Here is an 18,382-nt window from a genome sequence, read left to right as displayed (position 1 = left end):
ATTGATGTCCTCATCATCCTCCCATTCATGAAATGAAGTCATCCTCGACGAAAGTTCATCGTCCTCACCCAAATAAGGCTTGAAATATGCAATGTTAAAAGTGGGACTAACCCCAAAATCTGCAGGCAGCTCAAGTTTATATCCATTATCATTTATTTTCTATAACACCTTAAAAGGACCATCAGCACGTGGCATTAGCTTTGATTTGCGCAAATTAGGAAATCTATCCTTACGCAAATGTAACCAAACAAGATCTCTAGGTGCAAACACAACATTTTTTCTACCCTTATCTCCAGCAAGTTTATATTTAGCATTCATACGCTCAATGTTTTCCTTAGTTAACTCATGCATTTTCAAAATCAATTCAGCATGTTCTTTAGCATCAAAATTAACCTTCTCCGAAGATGGAAGAGGCAACAAATCAATAGGTGCATGAGGTAGGAAACCATACACAATTTCAAAAGGGCACATCTTAGTAGTAGAATGCAATGAACGATTATAAGCAAATTCAATATGAGGCAAGCATTATTCCCACATTTTCTTGTTATTCTTCAAAACAGCCCTAAGCATAGTAGACAATGTTCTATTGACTACTTTAGTTTGTCCATCAGTTTGAGGGTGACAAGTAGTACTAAAAAGCAGCTTAGTCCCCAACTTAGCCCATAAACTTCTCCAAAAGTGGCTAAGAAATTTAGTATCATGATCTAAAACAATAGTATTTGGCACACCATGCAAGCGAATAATTTCACGAAAGAACAAATCAGCAACATTAACAGCATCATTACTTTTATGACATGGTATAAAGTGTGCCATTTTCGAGAACCTATCCACGACAACAAATATGCTATCCCTCCCCTTCTTTGTTCGAGGTAAACCTAAAACAAAGTCCATAGATATATCCTCCCATGGAACACTAGGTACAGGCAAAGGCATATATAAACCATGAGGATTGAGTCGTGACTTAGCTTTTTGAAATGTAGTGCAGCGAGCAACAAAACGCTCAACATCCCGTCTCATCTTTGGCCAAAAGAAATGTGTAGCAAGTATATCCTCCGTCTTCTTGATGCCAAAGTGTCCTATTAATCCTCCTCCATGCGTCTCCTGCAACAACAAAATACGAACGGAGCTAGCTGGAATGCATAGCTTGTTAGCATGACACACAAATCCATCGTTAAGAACGAACTTGTTCCAAGTTCTCCCTTCCTTACAATTCTGCAATACATCTTTAAATTCAGCATCATGAACATATTGATCTTTGATGGTCTCCAAACCAAATATTTAAAAGTCAAGTTGTGAAAGCATAGTATGACGACGAGACAATGCACCAGCAATAACATTTTATTTACCCTTCTTGTGTTTAATGACATAAGGGAAAGTCTCAATGAATTCAACCCATTTAGCATGTCTACGGTTTAGTTTTGCTTCACTTTTAATGTGTTTCAAAGATTCATGATCAGAATGTATAACAAATTCCTTGGGCCATAAATAATGTTGCCATGTCTCTAAGGTCCAAACAAGAGCATATAATTCTTTGTCATAAGTAGAATAGTTTAGACTAGGCCCACTCAATTTTTCAGAAAAGTATGCAACAGGTTTGCCATATTGTAATAACACACCTCCTAATCAAATTCCACTAGCATCACACTCAAGCTCAAAAGTCTTATTGAAATTAGGAAGTTGGAGTAAAGGAGCATGTGTCAACTTATCTTTCAATACCATGAAGGCTTCTTCCTGTGCGGTACCCCAAACAAAAGGCACATCCTTCTTTGTAAGCTCATTGAGAGGTTCAGCAATGGTGCTGAAATCTCTCACAAAACGCCTATAGAAACCAGCGAGGCCAAGGAAACTCCTCACTTGTGTGACCGCTTTGGGCTGCGGCCAACTCTCAATAGCTTCAATCTTGGCTTTATCAACTTCAATTCCCTGTGGAGTAACAACATAGCCAAGAAAAGATACTCGGTCGGTGCAAAAGGTGCACTTTCCAAGGTTACCAAACAAACGTGCATCACGTTGAGCAATAAAAATAGCACGTAAATGTTCCAAATGTTCCTCCAAAGATTTGCTATAAATCAATATGTCATCAAAGTAAACTGCCACAAATCGTCCAACGAAAGCACGTAAAACTTCATTCATTAACCTCATGAAAGTACTAGGTGCATTAGTTAACCCAAAAGGCATGACTAACCACTCATATAATCCAAACTTAGTTTTAAATGCTGTTTTCCATTCATCTCCCAATTTCATACGAATTTGATGGTATCCACTACGCAAATCAACTTTGGAGAATATTGTAGAGCCACTCAATTCATCAAGCATATCATCTAGCCTAGGAATAGGATGACGATAACGAATAGTAATATTGTTAATGCCTCTACAATCAACGCACATACGCGACGTACCATCCTTTTTCGGCACTAAAATGATAGGAACAACACAAGGACTAAGGGATTCGCGTATATAACCTTTGTCGAGCAGTTCTTGTACTTGACGCATAATCTCCTTCGTCTCCTCTGGATTGGTACGGTGTTGTGCATGGTTGGGTAATGATGCGCTGGGAATTAAGTCAATTTGATGCTCAATCCCACGAATAGGTGGTAATCCCGGTTGCACGTCTTGTGGAAAGACGTCAGCAAACTCCTGCAAAATGTTAGTGACAGCAGGAGGCAAAGAGGAAGGCACGTCCTCGAATGAAAATAATGCCTCTTTGCACACAAAAGCATAGCAAACAGATTTGCTAAAATGTAGATCATCAATATCAGATTTGGTGGCAAGTAAACATGCACTTTTCAATGTAATTTCAGAAGCAAGACTAGATTGTTTATTATTAGGCTACATTTGTTGCACAAATTATTTTGCCACAATCTGATTTTCACTCTTATTTTTCTCCTGTTTTGCTTTATTAGCTCTATTAATATCATCTTTCAAAATGGAATCAGGAGTCCTAGGAAGCAAAGTAATATTTTTATCCTTATGAACAAGAGTATACCGATTGTTTTTACCATGGTGTACAGCATTTTTATCAAATTGCCATGGTCTACCAAGTAATAAGGAACATGCTTGCATAGGTACCACATCACAATCAACATAATCAGCATATGTAGAGATAATAAAATGCACACGAACAGTATGTGTTACCTTAACCTTGCCGCTGTTGTTGAACCATTGGATGTAGTAAGGATGTGGATGTGGTCTTGTGGTGAGAGATAGCTTCTCCATCGTCTCCATGCTAGCCAAGTTATTGCAGCTCCCTCCATCTATGATGACGTGAACAGAACGTTCCTTCACAAATTATGCCTCTGATTTTGCTCAGCTTGTGTAACCTGCACACTCAAACATGTTGAGCAACTAAACATTCATACCTGTCAGCATCTGCAGTAGCCATGTATTGCGTCTCATGATCAGAATCATCTCCACCGTGTTCTTCACGTGTAATAAGAGCCAAAGTCTCCTCATCATAGTCACTAGCGGACTCATACCCACCATCCTCAGTAGCAATCATCACACGCTGAGATTGGCATTCTCTCGCATAATGTCCTCTTCCCTTACAACGACGACAAATAATATCACTTGTGTGCCCTGTTGATGCCATGGAAGAAGAAGAGCTCTGCGCAGGTCCAGCAGGTGTGCTCTTGGCAGATAGTGGGGATTGTGCCTGCTTTCTTGTATCACGGCTGGAGGTGGCACCTGATGGAGGTGCTGGTGGAGTGGAAGTAGAGGATGCACGTGGTGTCCATGATGAAGATCGACCTGCAGAAAAGTTAGTTCGTGCCAATGCCTGTCAATCCTGCACTTCACATTCAGCTTTACAAGCAAGATGGAATAAACGAGTGATATTAGTATACTCCTTATACTCTAAAATGGTCTGAATCTCTCTATTTAATCCACCCATAAAACGTGCAAGCATAGTTTCACTCTCCTCGACAATACCACATCTAATCATGCCAGTTTGTAATTCCTGATAATATTCTTCTACAAAATTTTTTCCTTGTCTTAAGCGCTGCAATTTTTGAAGTAATTCACGTTGATAATATGGTGGAACCCAACGAGTACGCATAGCAGTTTTCAAAGCGGCCCAAGTAGCTGGAATAGGATAGAATCTAAAATGTTCATACCACCAAACACATGCACAGCTAGTGAAAGCACAAACAGCAGTAGGAACACGTCTCTCCTCAGGATATTGTAAACATGTAAATCGTTGTTCAGTTTCTAACTCCCATGTAAATCAGGAACATATCTACCCTCAAATGGTGGAATATTCAATTTTAGTTAAGGAGATGGTCATGATCTCGTACCTGAGGGTGAGCCCTACCATTGCCATTATTTGCATGTGGACGACCTGGTGGTTGCGGTGCTGGTGGTGGTACGTAGTTCTGATTTTGATCAACCTCATCCTCGTAATCTCCGGCAAAATCATCCTCCTCCGCATCAGCAGCAGGAGCCACAGAAGTATCAATAGGAGCACCAACAGTTTGGCCAGGTGCAAGAGGGAGACGGCTCTCTCGGCGGAGGGCTGTTTCACGATGTGTAGGTAGTCGTTGTTGTTGTTGTTGTAGAGGTGTGTTAGGTGCAGCGGGTGGTGGTGGTGGAAGACGCGCGAGCAATTCATTAAACCTGTTATCGAGCTTTGTTTCGAACGTCTTCTCCATGCCATCTATCTTCTCCATGGCCTCTTCAAATCTGTTTAGCATATCTTGCACCTGTCCACTCATCATTTGCTGAAATTTATCATGCAACTCCTTATTCGTCATGTTCTCCCAGTCAGTCTCGTCGGCTTGTGATCCTGCCATGGTTAGCAACAATAGAAACACACAAGAATATGATCCTACAGACTACTAACAAGAGGTTGTGGTGGTGTCACAAATCCGTCAAGCAAATCTCAAATTCTTACCAGTTCTTACCCAGCAGGAGGCGGTGATCGGCAACCGTCGTAGTCAAAACTCTCAAATCTTGGATAGAGCGATTACCAGGGAGAGTCAAACGCACGACGTAGATGTATGTGGAGCTGGGAAGGCTTATAATATGGTAGCAAAAAGGGTTAGCAATAATCAATTCAACGATGCAAACTTGAATAAACGCTCAACGACGGTACTGTGCTGGTCCTAGGCTAGACCGTGATAGAGACGCCAGCCTAGAACACTAAGAAAATCACGGCGCTGCACGTAAACAATGGAGGAGCACACTCTGAATATTTTTTCCTTTTTTTCACTTTTTTGGCACTTTTTTTCCTCTTTTTTTTGCTCCGCAATAATTTTTTTTCGAAAAAGTCTACAAATGGTCTAAAAACTGCCTAGCCAGAATTTTCTAGACTTAGTTTTTTTGAGTTTGGAACTATTTTCTTTCTGCGGGTAGCACGGAATCTCGGGAGTCCTACTCTGTCTCGACTCGGAGTATGGCGTGATCTGGAACTCGAAAACAATGCAACAATTACTGGACTCGGACTAGGACTGGTGGCGGAGATGAATCTGGTGGAATCTCGGACTTGTGGCGGCGATGAATCTGGTGGAAATCGGACTGGTGGCGGATATATGTTGCAGGTGAACTCGGATTGGCGTGATGGCGGAGGATATGTGGTGGCATATATGGACTCGGATTGGTGGTGAATATGGCAGCAACGATGAAGTTGGTGTGCTGGTGGTATATGGCAGCAGCGATGATGATGATGTGGTGGTGATATATGGCAGCTTCGACGTGACAACCTGTGAACAGAACTCGAAACTCTAAAGGACTAGACGCTAAGACCAGCAACTTGACACGACGATGCAACCGCAAATTCAACAAAGCAAATACATAAAAGATTATGCAAAGGCTCAGATTGGTTCGGCTAGGATGAACTAACCCTAAATTTTTTTGGCTTTTTCGTGGACTATAGGTACGAAGAATAGACTCGATCTAAACTACGAAAAACTGTAAAATCTCACCGAGCAACCTGAAAATCTGATACCACTTGATAGAGGCAAAGGTGTCCCGATGTTTCGATGAGATGGTGGCTATCATTTTCTGTGGGAGTCGACCTTGACGATCCGACTACGAACGTGCGAGACGTCGCGCCTTAGCAATCGCTAAACCAACTTCCGAGGGTTATTGACCATGCCGGAGCACGATCAACCTGACCAGGAGGATCTGTTTCCTGCAAGCAAACGAAGAACAAGAAAAAACTGAGATTGCAATCTGGATATTGCGAATATAAGATGAAAGCTTTATTGATCAAGGTGGGGTTCTATGACGCCTTGGTCTGGTCGTTGAACACAAACAAAGTACACGAATTTGCAGCTATGGCGAACTTTTAATCTAAACAAAACCCAAAGCGTAAACGATGCCCTAAGGGCTGTATATATGGAGGAGAGAGGGGGAATTTCGTGGCCCTTGGTGGAGGGGTCCGAAACCAACCCTAATTCTTGTTTCCCCATACATACAGACTCTAAAAACAGCCTATACTTAAGTACTTCGAAAATACATGGGCCTAGCCCAATAATAAGGTGACACAGCACCTAAAATAGCCTCTGGACGAAATTTATGAAGTGGCATCTTGTATATTTCGTCCCATGCTTCATGCACTCATTATGGTGGGTTTAGAGTCCTGGAATCATCACTTGTAACTCCGTTCTTGTTCCCCTTGCGCATGCCATCATCTCCATGCTTGAACTTGCTCCAAGGTTCATCTTTCTTGTCCAAGCTAGGCCCTTCATTTGTAATCCAAACAAATCTATCCAATTTAGGCAGCATCATATTCTCATGAACATTAGAATCGTTACCAAGAAACGAAGGTACCTGATAATTCAATTGGCATGCGCGAGCTCTAGTAATCAGTTTAGTATGTATAGCAGCAGGGGCTGTGGGTGTAACAATGGTATTGATGTCCTCATCACCGACGGCCAAACGGAGGTGACGAACCGTACACTCTTGATCAAGAAGAACATCAAGGAGGGAGAGGAGTATCTCCCAATTGCCGAGTTCGCCTACAACCGTGCAAGACATTCGACTACCGGCAAGTCCCCCTTCAAGGTCGTCTATGGATTCAACCCATTGTCCCCAATGGACATTCCTCCTCTACCACTACAAGAGAGCATCAACATGGACGCGAGCGACCGAGTGCACCACCTCACGAAGATGCATGAAGATACAAGGCACACCATAGAGCGCCAAGTACAACGACTCGCGACCAAGCGCAACGCCAACAAGTCCCCAATGGTGTTCCAACCGGGTGACCTAGTTTGGGTACATCTCCGCAAGGATCGTTTCCCCAATGAACGCAATTCCAAGCTACTTCCAAGAGCCGATGGCCCATTCAAGGTACACGCTCGCCAAAACCATCAAGTTCATCGAGAGCATGAAGACAATGGAACTCCTCCATGACAAGAGCAACATGAGGTTGACAAACCCCCGCGTCAAGAGCACCACGAGTTGAACAATCATCTACAACATGGTCGTCATCATCCCTGACCCAATACAATGAAGAGCAACGCTACGGCAAGCTCAAGTTCACCACGCCCAAGTTCAACGGAAGCAATGATCCCGAAGAATATCTTTCATGGGCATTGAAAGTTGACAAGATCTTTCGTTTGCACAATTATGAAGAAGAGAAGAACATCGCGATGGCATCCCTTCAATTCCAAGACTATGTCCTTATTTGGTGGGAACAAGTCATTGAGCGTCGAGAGGCAAGAGGTGATCCACCCATCACTACTTGGGCGCAAATGAAGGATTTCATGAGAGCACGTTTCGTACCTACCTACTACAACCGCGACCTCTTCAAGAAACTCCAACAACTGAAGCAAGGAACCTAGAGCGTTGAAGAATACTACAAGGAGATGGAGATTGCTATGATAAGAGCCAATGTCACGGAAGATGATGAGCAAACAATGGCTCGCTTCTTGAATGGCCTCAACCATCCCATCAAGAAGATCGCCGACTTCCAACCATACTCAAATCTCATTGAGCTAGTGCACCAAGCCACCAAAGCGGAACGCCAAGTGCAAGATGATTTCAAGTATGCCAAGTTCTTGTCCGAGACCTACGGCTCCTGTTATCAAGCTCCCGTGACTTCGGCAACTCCTACCTCAACTAGAGCATCACCAAGTACCGGCGACAAGTCAAGTTACAAGAAGACTTCGACAAGCGCAAATCGTCCTCCTACTACAAGCAACTTCAAGACGAAAGCTTCATCATCATCTACTCCAACCGATGAGACCATCAAGACTAGTTCCATCAAATGTTTCACATGCGGAGGCCGAGGCCACAAGTCCTTCGAGTGCACAAACAAGCGCACCATGATCCTCAACGACGATGGCACCTACGACTCCATGAGTGAAGGAGAAATGGAAGAAGATGATGAAGTCTTTCGTGATGAAGATTCAAGTCCCGCTCTTGTTTTCTCTAAGGTCTTGACTCTTCAACATCAACAAGACGAAGACCAAAGATGCCATATCTTCCATACAAAGGCCGGCATCAACGGTCGGTCCGTCAAGGTCATCATCGATGGAGGTAGTTGCCACAACTTAGCAAGTGAAGAACTATGCTCCAAACTCCAATTGGTCAAGACGAAGCACCCTCACCCCTACAAGGTTCAACGGCTAAGTGACACCGGCACCATACAAGTCGAGCATCGAGTACAAGTCTCTTTCAAGATCGGCGCCTATGAAGACACTTTGGAGTGTGATGTCCTTCCGATAAACGTATTTCACCTCCTTCTTGGGCGGCCATGGCAATTTGACCGAGGTGTCATTCACAATGGGCGTACCAATCACTATAGCTTCAAAATGAAAGGGAAAGAGTTTGTACTACGTCCTATGTCTCCAAGCCAAGTGCTCGCCGACAAGCAAAACACCCATCGTGGAGAGAATAGTGAGAGAGTGAGCCACCAAAAAGAGAGTGAGCGCCACAAGCCCAAATTGAGTGCCTCCACGATGAGCGACAAGAAAAACTTAGTCCTATTTTCCACCAAACATGAGATGAGAGAAGTGTGTGAGAACCCATCAAGTGTCATACACTACGTCCTCGTGTGCAAGGACAATGCACCACAAACTAACACTTCTCACACTCTTCCTCTAGTGTTGTCTTCTCTTTTGCAGGAATTTCAAGATGTTTTCCCCGATGAGCTAGCTCCGGGTCTACCTCCTCTACGAGGCATTGAACACCGAATAGACCTCATCCCCGGAGCACCTCTTCCGAACAAAGCTCCATACCGTGTCAACCCCGACGAAACAAAAGAAATACAAAGGCAAGTAAAGCATCTCTTAGACCATGGACATGTGCATGAAAGTTTGAGCCCTTGTGCCGTTCCGGTCATTCTTGTGCCAAGACGTGATGGTAGTTTTCGCAGTGCTCCAAATGTAGACCTATCAAAGCTATCACCGTTCGCTATAGGTATCCCATTCCATGCCTAGATGATATGCTTGATGAGCTTAGTGGTGCCACTATATTTTCCAAAATTGATCTTAAGAGTGGTTACTATCAAATCCGCATACAAGAGGGTGATGAATGGAAAACCGCCTTCAAAACCAAGTTTGGTTTGTATGAGTGGTTAGTCATGCCTATGGGTCTTTCGGAAGCACCGGGCACTTTTATGCGCCTCATGAATCATGTCTTTCACCCTTACATTGGTATATTTGGTGTGGTCTACTTTGATGACATTCTTGTGTTTAGCAAATCTATCAAAGAGCATGTCACCCATGTCTACACCGTTTTGCAAACTCTTAGAAAAGAGTGCCTCTATGCTAATATGGAGAAATGCCTTTTTGGTGTTGATAAGCTCGTTTTCATGGGTTTTGTTGTTTCTTCTAAGGTGTTCATGTTGATGAGTCCAAGATCAATGCTATTAAGACTTGGCCGCAACTAACCAACTTGCACCAAGTGCATAGTTTTCTTGGCCTTGCGGGTTTCTATCATCGCTTCGTGAAGGATTTTAGCACCATTGCTTCGCCTTTGCATGCTTTGAGCAAAAAGAATGCGCCTTTTGTTTGGGGACCATCCCAAGATACCGCTTTCAATGAGCTTAAGAATTTGCTTACTCATGCTCCCGTGCTTGCTTTACCCAACTTCGACAATCCTTTTCAGATCCATTGCGATGCTAGTGGTAATGGCATAGGAGGCGTGTTAACGCTAGAGAAGCGCCCCATAACTTACTTTAGTGAGAAACTTTCCGGAGCGCAACTCAATTACCCCATCTATGACAAAGAGCTATATGCTTTAGTCCGTGTTTTGCATGAATGGGAACAGTACCTTCATCCCCATGAGTTTATCATTCATACCGATCATGAGACTCTCAAGTATCTTAAGGGACAAACAAAGTTGAACAAGCGTCATGCTAAATGGAGTGAATTTATTGAGTCTTTTCCCTATGTAATCAAGTACATCAAGGGTAAAGAAAACATCGTCGCGCATGCTCTTTCCCGCATATGCATGCTTGTCACGCAACTTGATTTCGATGTCATTGGCTTCGAGCATATCATAGACTTGTATGAGCAAGATGCAACTTTTGCTACTCCTTATGCCAAGTGTTTGTCGAATCCATCTTGGGAATGCTATTACATTAAAGACAGATATCTTATGAGAGCTAACAAACTTTGCATTCCTGAGTCCTCTCTTTGTTTGTTTCTTCTGCAGGAATCTCATGGAGGAGGCTCAGTGGGACACTTCGGAAGCGACAAGACGTTCGCCACCCTCTCGAAGAGCTACTTTTGGCCAAAGATGTTTCGGTACGTCATTTGTTTCACCAACCGGTGTTCTACATGTCACAAAGCTAAGTCCAAAGCTCAATCTCATGGTCTCTATATGGCTTTACCAATTCCATACCAACCATGGGAAGACATTAGCATGGACTTTGTACTTGGTTTGCCTAGAACTCGAAATGGGAAAGATTCCATATTTGTCGTTGTGGACCGTTACTCCAAAATGGCACATTTTATTCCTTGCCACAAGATAGATGATGCTTCACATGTTGCTAATATATTTTGTAGGGAAATTTTGTGTCTCCATGGTGTGCCAAAGACCATCGTCTCGGATCGTGACGTCAAGTTCCTTAGCTACTTTTGGAAGACCCTATGCGCCAAGCTCGGAATCAAGCTACTCTACTCCATGGCGTACCATCCTCAAACCGACGGCCAAATGGAGGTGACAAACCGCACACTCTCGGCTCTACTTCGAGTACTCATCAAGAAGAACATCAAGGAGTGGGAGGAGTGTCTACCCATCGCCGAGTTCGCCTACAACCGAGCACGACACTTAACAACCGGCAAGTCCCCTTTCGAGGTCGTCTACAGATTCAACCCTTTGTCACCATTGGATATTCTACCTACCACTCCAAGAGCGAATCAATTTGGACGCAAGTGCACGAGCAACCCATCTCAAGAAGGTGCATGAAGATACAAGAAACACCATCGAGCGCCAAGTACAACGCCTTGCGACCAAGCTCAATGTCAACAAGCAACCTATGGTCTTCAACATTGGTGATCTCGTGTGGCTACACCTTCGCAAGGACCGCTTTCCACAAGAACGCAAGTCTAAGCTTCGACCACGAGCAGATGGACCCTTCAAGGTACTCGCACGCTACAGCGACAATGCTTGCAAGATCGACCTCCCGCGCGACAAATACAACGTGAGCGACATCTTCAACATCAAAGATCTCTCTCCCTTCCATGGTGATGAAGAATTCGATCCGAGGACGGATCTTCCCCAAGGGAGGGGAGATGATGCGGAGCATCCCACAACCATCCCCATGGACGCCACCTCAACTATCCAAGCTCCAAGTGGGCCCATGACAAGGGCTAGGGCACGTGCTATTCAATCCGAAGTGAAATCACTCCTACTTGAGTTTTCCCCTTCTTCAAGTGAGACATGGCTACTGGCTAAGTCCGAGATGCTATGTGTGATCAGGTACAACGCTCAAGACTCGGAGCCGAGGGCTGTAGAAGAAGAGACAGGCGTCAACACTCTGGACAGCCCGGAACCTCCGGCTAGAGCCCGGAACTTCCGGCCCCCGGACCTTCCGGCCGACCCGGACCTTCCGTCCTCCAATGACTTCGCCCAGCCCACGCATGCCAACTCTCGGGTTAGCCCGGAACCCATCCCGGACCTTCCGTCGCCTGGAACTTCCGGCCAGCCCGGACCTTCCGGGCCCCGGATGCCAACCCAGCCCCACCCGCGCCAACTCTTGGGTTAGGCCAGACCTTCCCCGGAACCTCCGGCGCCCGGAACTTCCGGCCTCACCGGGACTTCCGGCCCCGCCTACGCGCAGCCACTTGGGCCGAGGCCCGTGTACCCTTACGTCACCTAGACTATAAATACTGATGCGGAGCATCCCAGGTTCATCCCCGTGTACACTCCGACTACTCTCCAAACCCCAAGTGGACATATGATGAGACCTCGAACATACGCCATTGGACACAAGGTGAACTCGCTCCTCTCCGAACCATCACTTTCTACATGTGAGATATGGCTACTACCTCCAATGTGTGTTCTATGCATGATCAAGTACTTGGAGGAAAGCCACGAAGTCACCACATCCAACGGAACAGCTAGCGAGGACGCCAAGTACAAGGACCAAGAGAAGAAGCTACACGAAGCTACAGCCACCAGACGACCGGCCCAGCCCAGACATCCGGCCCCTAAGGACCCGAGCCGAATCTACGGACGACCGGAGCCACCGGACGTCCGACGACTCCCAGCGCCCGGGTGACCGCCAGACACCGGACGTCCGACACTCTCCACCGCCCGGACGTCCGACACCACCTGTCTAGAGGCAAAACGCCGGACGTCCGACATGAACCGGACGACCGGACCCTCGTGAGCCACCGGATGTCCGGTACCTATCGGACGTCCGACGCCTGTGCGCCCGTGTGTTGGACCGAAGCCACTTACCCTTTCATTTGCCTAGACTATATATACTCCTCCTGATGAGGACATCAATACCATTGTTACACCCGCAACCCCTACTGTTACATATACTGGACCAATTACTAGAGCTCGTGCACGCCAATTAAATTACCAGGTACTTCCGTTTCTTGGTAATGATTCTAATGTTCATGAGATTATGATGCTGCCTAAATTGGATACATTTGTTTTGCTTACAAATGAAGGGCCTAGCTTGGAGAAGGAAGAACATTGGAGCAAGAAAACGCATGGAGTTGATGGCATGCGCAAGGGGATCAAAAACGGAGTTACAAGTGATGATTTCAGGACTTTGAAGCCGCCATAAGGAGTGCATGAAGCCTTGGACGAAATATACAAGATGCCACTTCATAATATTCGTCCATAGGCTATTCTAGGCGCTGTGTCACCTTATTAATGGGCCAGGCCCATGTAATTTTGAAATACTTAAGTATAGGCTATTTTTAGAGTCCGTATGTGTGGGGAAACAAGAGTTAGGGTTGGTTTCGGACCCCACCCTCAAGGGCCACAAAATTCCCCCATCTTCCTCCATATATACAGCCCTTAGGGCGTTGTTTAGACTTTGGGGTTTTGTTTAGATTAAAAGTTCGCCATAGCTGCAACTTCTCGTACTTCATTTGTGTCCAGCGACCAGACCAAGACGTCACAGAACCCCACCTTGATCAATAAAGCTTTCATCTTATATTCGCAATATCCAGATTGCAATCTCAGTTTCTTGCTTGTTCTTCGTTTGCTTGCAGGAAACAGACCCTCGTGGTCAGGTTGATCGTGCTCCAGCGTGGTCAATAACCCCTCGGAAGTTGGTTTAGCGATTGCTAAGGCGCGACTTCTCGCACGTTCGTAGTCGGATCGTCAAGGTCGACTCCCCCAGAATTTATAGCCACCATCTCATCGAAACATCGGGACACCTTTGCCTCTATCACCTCCACCTCCTCCTAGTTAGGGTTAGCATTGTGATAGCTCATTTGAGAGATAGAGCTACGCTCATCCATATCGGATCTACTCCACGAGAGAGACAACAGCCTCTACGGAGAAGACCCACCTTGGATTCAAGACCTCCTTGCGGAGAAGATCCCTTCGGATTCAAGCCTCCTTTCTAAGGGAAGATCCCCTTGTGGATTCAAGACCTCCTCACGGAGAAGAACCGGTTACCTCTTGTATCGTCCGTTGTTGACTTTGGATCTTGTATCTCTCTTTGTGTTTCGAGGATCTAGCACATGTGTGATCATACTTGTTGGTTTGAGTGTTCTCTTGTGTTCCCCTCGTGATTTTCCCCTCGTTTCCCTCTTTGTGTTCTTCGTGTTCTTCGCGGGATCCGCTCCTTTCGTGAAAGATCGGGCCACTAGGGTCCTACACTACATCATCTTGGTATCATGAGCCACGTTGATCACGATTTCGGAGCCTCCCCCACCGTTTTCTAGCCTTCTTTTGCTTGATTTCGTCCTAAATTCAAAAATCCCCACCAAAAATAGACCCAAATTTTTTGTGATTTGTTGTTTTGATGATGTTTTGTTGATTTTGATCCATAGATTTGCTTGGTTTCGAGTGGATCTAGCATCTCCCCAAGTTTCCCCATCTTTCATCCACGAAATCTCATCAATTTTGACCCCAAAATCCCCAAATTCCGCCCAAAATCGCGTCCCGAATCTCAGATCTCGAGTTGACCCCGATACACCGGACGACCGTCACTTTACCGGACGTCCGGAGCCGCAGGAACCACCAGACGTCCGACCTTACCGGACGACTGGAACCCCTAACCCGAGCTGAAATTAGCGGATTTCCGACCCGACCGGACGTCCGGCGACCGGATATCCGTCCATTTCCGGACGTCCGCTACCTGTAAAAACTGACTTCGGCTGATTTTTGTTTCGGCCATAACTAATTCATCCGAACTCCGGTTGTGACGTTCTTTAGCTCGTTTTGAAGCTCTTGACATCCCCCTTCCCAAAAAATACCACCAACATCTTTTCACTCCATCAAATTTTGACAATTTTGGCATCTTTGCCTAGGGCTTCCACCACATCATCCGCTACACCACCACTGACTTCCGCAACCTAACCAATTTTGTTCCCCATCGCATTAGTGGTTGCTTGAGGGGTGAGTTGTGTCTCCTAAGGTGTTTCGGCTACTTAGGGACCATGCTTTCAAATCCGACACCATGTATAGTCCACCACCATAACCTCCACTTCCGCATTGCCTAGTGCAACACCACCACTTCCCGCTACCACCATTTGACTTTGGTCCTTGAGATTTTGAGTTGTGGTTTTTCTGTTTCCTAAGGTGTTTCGGCTACTTAGGGACGAGTCACCATCATCTTGGTATCTCCATCAAGATCACCGCCACTCATCATCGGCACGGATGGTAACCTCCATATCATCTTGGTATCGTGGTATCCCTCCATTTTATATTCCCTTGCCATTGCATTGATAACCCCTAGCCCATTTTGCATCACTTACCTATCGAGACTAGCCATTTGGGTATTGCCGGCAACGCTACTTGTGCACATTAGTGATCTACACCATACATTGCATACATACCATATCATATTGGTATCATACCATCTCGTGTGCCTCAAGTTTGTTCCCGCATATACACAATCGCTATCTTGGTTTGAGCCATATACAGAAAAAGAGAATAAGCTTTTAAGCAAAGAAAAAGAGAGAAACAAAAGATCTCGTAAGCAATAGCCATAGCATCATACCACATTGCATATAAGATCATCTTGGATCACCTTGTGAGAAACACCGGGAACCATACATACATAGCATACTTGGGATAGATAGTTTATCCATTTTGCATCTTATAGGTTGTGCACAAGTGCCGTATCCGCCTAGTGAGCAATCGTGCTAGCGTCTCTCTCGAGTTGTGCAACATGAGCATTTTCCGCGGATTCCACATTTTGTGCTCATCCTTGCTTGCATGACCCCATTTATCTATCCGTGTGTGTGTTTCCGTGTGCCACATATTTCTATTGGTCTACTTGTTTCAATTGCGAATTTGTGAATCTTTTTCAACATTATTGACTCTTGCTAACATTTTACATCAAATTTTTGTGCCACTATCCCCACCAAGCTCCACCATAATCCTTACTTGTGTAGGTGTGAGAAACCGACAAGAATTGGTACCAATTGTGCTATTTCCTTGTCCACATTGGAGTGATCATTGATCCACTTTCAACTTTTGTCAAGGTACATTTGGAATTCGTTCTTCTCTTTCTCCACTCATATTGGCTCGAATCTTCTGATGGATAGGCAAGGCATTTCATCTCCAGTCTTCGACAACGACGACGGCGTGAACAACTACATCACCAAAGTGTCAATCTTCGATCTACAACAACAAATGCAAGGCGCACAATCAAGATTGCGAGAGCGCATCAAGAACATATCCATCGACATTCATTACTCTGAAGCAAGGAAAAGGGACTACATCGACAAGCAGCTTTCTGCACATAAAGAGCAGCGAGATGCACGGATAGAGGAGATTAGAGCCTTGATCAAGTCTTCTTCCCCTTCATCATCTTCAAGGCGGCGATGTTCAAGCCACAAGTTTTCGGAGCGCCCAAGCGATGCAAGCGCAAGTCGTCCACGTCCACATCTCCATGGCGACCACCATCACATTCGTGATCCACATCGTCATGAAGGGCAAGTCATCTCCAAGCATCATGTGCACGACGACGACGAACGACATCTACTACGAGCTCAAGCACGACAACGACATCATCATCATGAAGATGCTCCACAAGCGCAAGTGCAGAAGTCCCAACAAGCACTACCTCACGCCAAGTCGAAGCTTCATGACCACAAAAGAATACCGCGAGACGACCAGCACAAAGACGGCGCTACGGCTCCATCAACCACTTCGGCATATTCGCCAAGTGTTCTCAAGGCATCTTCGCCTTTGGACGTACGGCATCTTCGCCTACTTCCCACGTGTATGCCTACATCGACTTCATCAAGTCCAAGGCGACTACCTACGAGCGAGGGCGACACTTCCATCTTCGTAAGCCCCTCAAGAAAGATGGCCGAGCATGGGAATTTCCCTTAGGTCATGGAGACGAGCTACGGGGTGCCACACCATTTGGGCCTCCAACAAGAAGACGGCAACAAGAAGCTCGAGCAAGGGCCATCCCCTTCAACCACGGCGACGAGCACGGACCTCTTCAACAACATGAAGACGGCGCCTATATTGGACTCATACTCCGAGTCAAGCTATGAGACCGCACATGAGACCTTATCTTTGGTCTTCGAGGAGAGTGATGATGTGCCATCTTCGGCCTTCATCCACGGCTACGACCACGACATGATTGAGCATGGAGACATTTGCACCAACATCTTTCCGACAACGACATGTGACAAGATGCCCCAATTGCCATGTGAGGAGAGCCACCACCACATGAGTGACATGAGTGACTCCACCACACATGACATTGAGAGCATTTCCTATAAGAGGATGAGTGTGACCACCACTAGCCCCACACTTGAGAGCATGCCACACATCCTATGTGAGGTTGATAGCCATTTGAGTGACTCCACCAACCATATGAGTGAGAGAATCCGAGAGGGAGTGAGTGAGCCACAACACTTAGTCAGTGAGGTAGTTGACATGGCATGTGAGGCCACTTTGATTTCTAACGACTTAACCTCACACGGCATGGATGACCTTGGGATGCTCCGCATAATCTCCCCTCCTTTGGGGAAGATCCGTCCTCGTATCAAATTCTTCATCACCATGGAAGGGAGAGAGATCTTTGACGTTGAAGATGTCGCTCATGGAGTACTTGTCGCGTGGAATGTCGATCTTGTAGGCGTTGTCATTGTAGCGTGCAAGCACCTTGAAGGGTCCATCCGCTCATGGTCAAAGCTTGGACTTGCATTCTTGTGGAAAGCGGTCCTTGCGAAGGTGTAGCCACACGAGATCACCAATGTTGAAGACCATAGGTTGCTTGTTGAGGTTGAGCTTGGTCGCAAGGCGTTGAACTTGGCGCTCGATGCTGTTTCTTTTATCTTCATGCACCTTCTTGAGATGTGTCACACGTGCACTTGCGTCCAAATTTATGCGCTCTTGGAGTGGTAGAGGGAGAATGTCCAAAGGGGACAAAGGATTGAATCTGTAGACGACCTCGAAGGGGGACTTGCTGGTTGTTGAGTGTCGTGCTCGGTTGTAGGCTAACTAGGCGATAGGTAGGCACTCCTCCCACTCCTTGATGTTCTTCTTGATGAGTACTCGAAGTAGAGCGGAGAGTGTGCGGTTGGTAACTTTCGTTTGGCCGTTGGTTTGTGGATGATACGCCATGGAGAAAAGTAGCTTGACTCCGATCTTGGCGCATAGGGTCTTCCAAAAGTAGCTAAGAAACTTGACGTCATGGTCCGAGACGATCGTCTTTGGCACTCCGTGTAGATGCAATATTTCCCTACAAAAGAGAGTAGAAACATGTGAAGCATCATCTATCTTGTTGCAAGGAATGAAATGTGCCATTTTTGAGAAACGGTCCTGATGT

The sequence above is a fragment of the Triticum aestivum genome, chromosome 1A (assembly GCF_018294505.1).
Source record: "Triticum aestivum cultivar Chinese Spring chromosome 1A, IWGSC CS RefSeq v2.1, whole genome shotgun sequence".
NCBI classification, from domain to species: Eukaryota; Viridiplantae; Streptophyta; class Magnoliopsida; order Poales; family Poaceae; genus Triticum; species Triticum aestivum.
Note: the sequence above shows the minus strand (reverse complement) of the source record.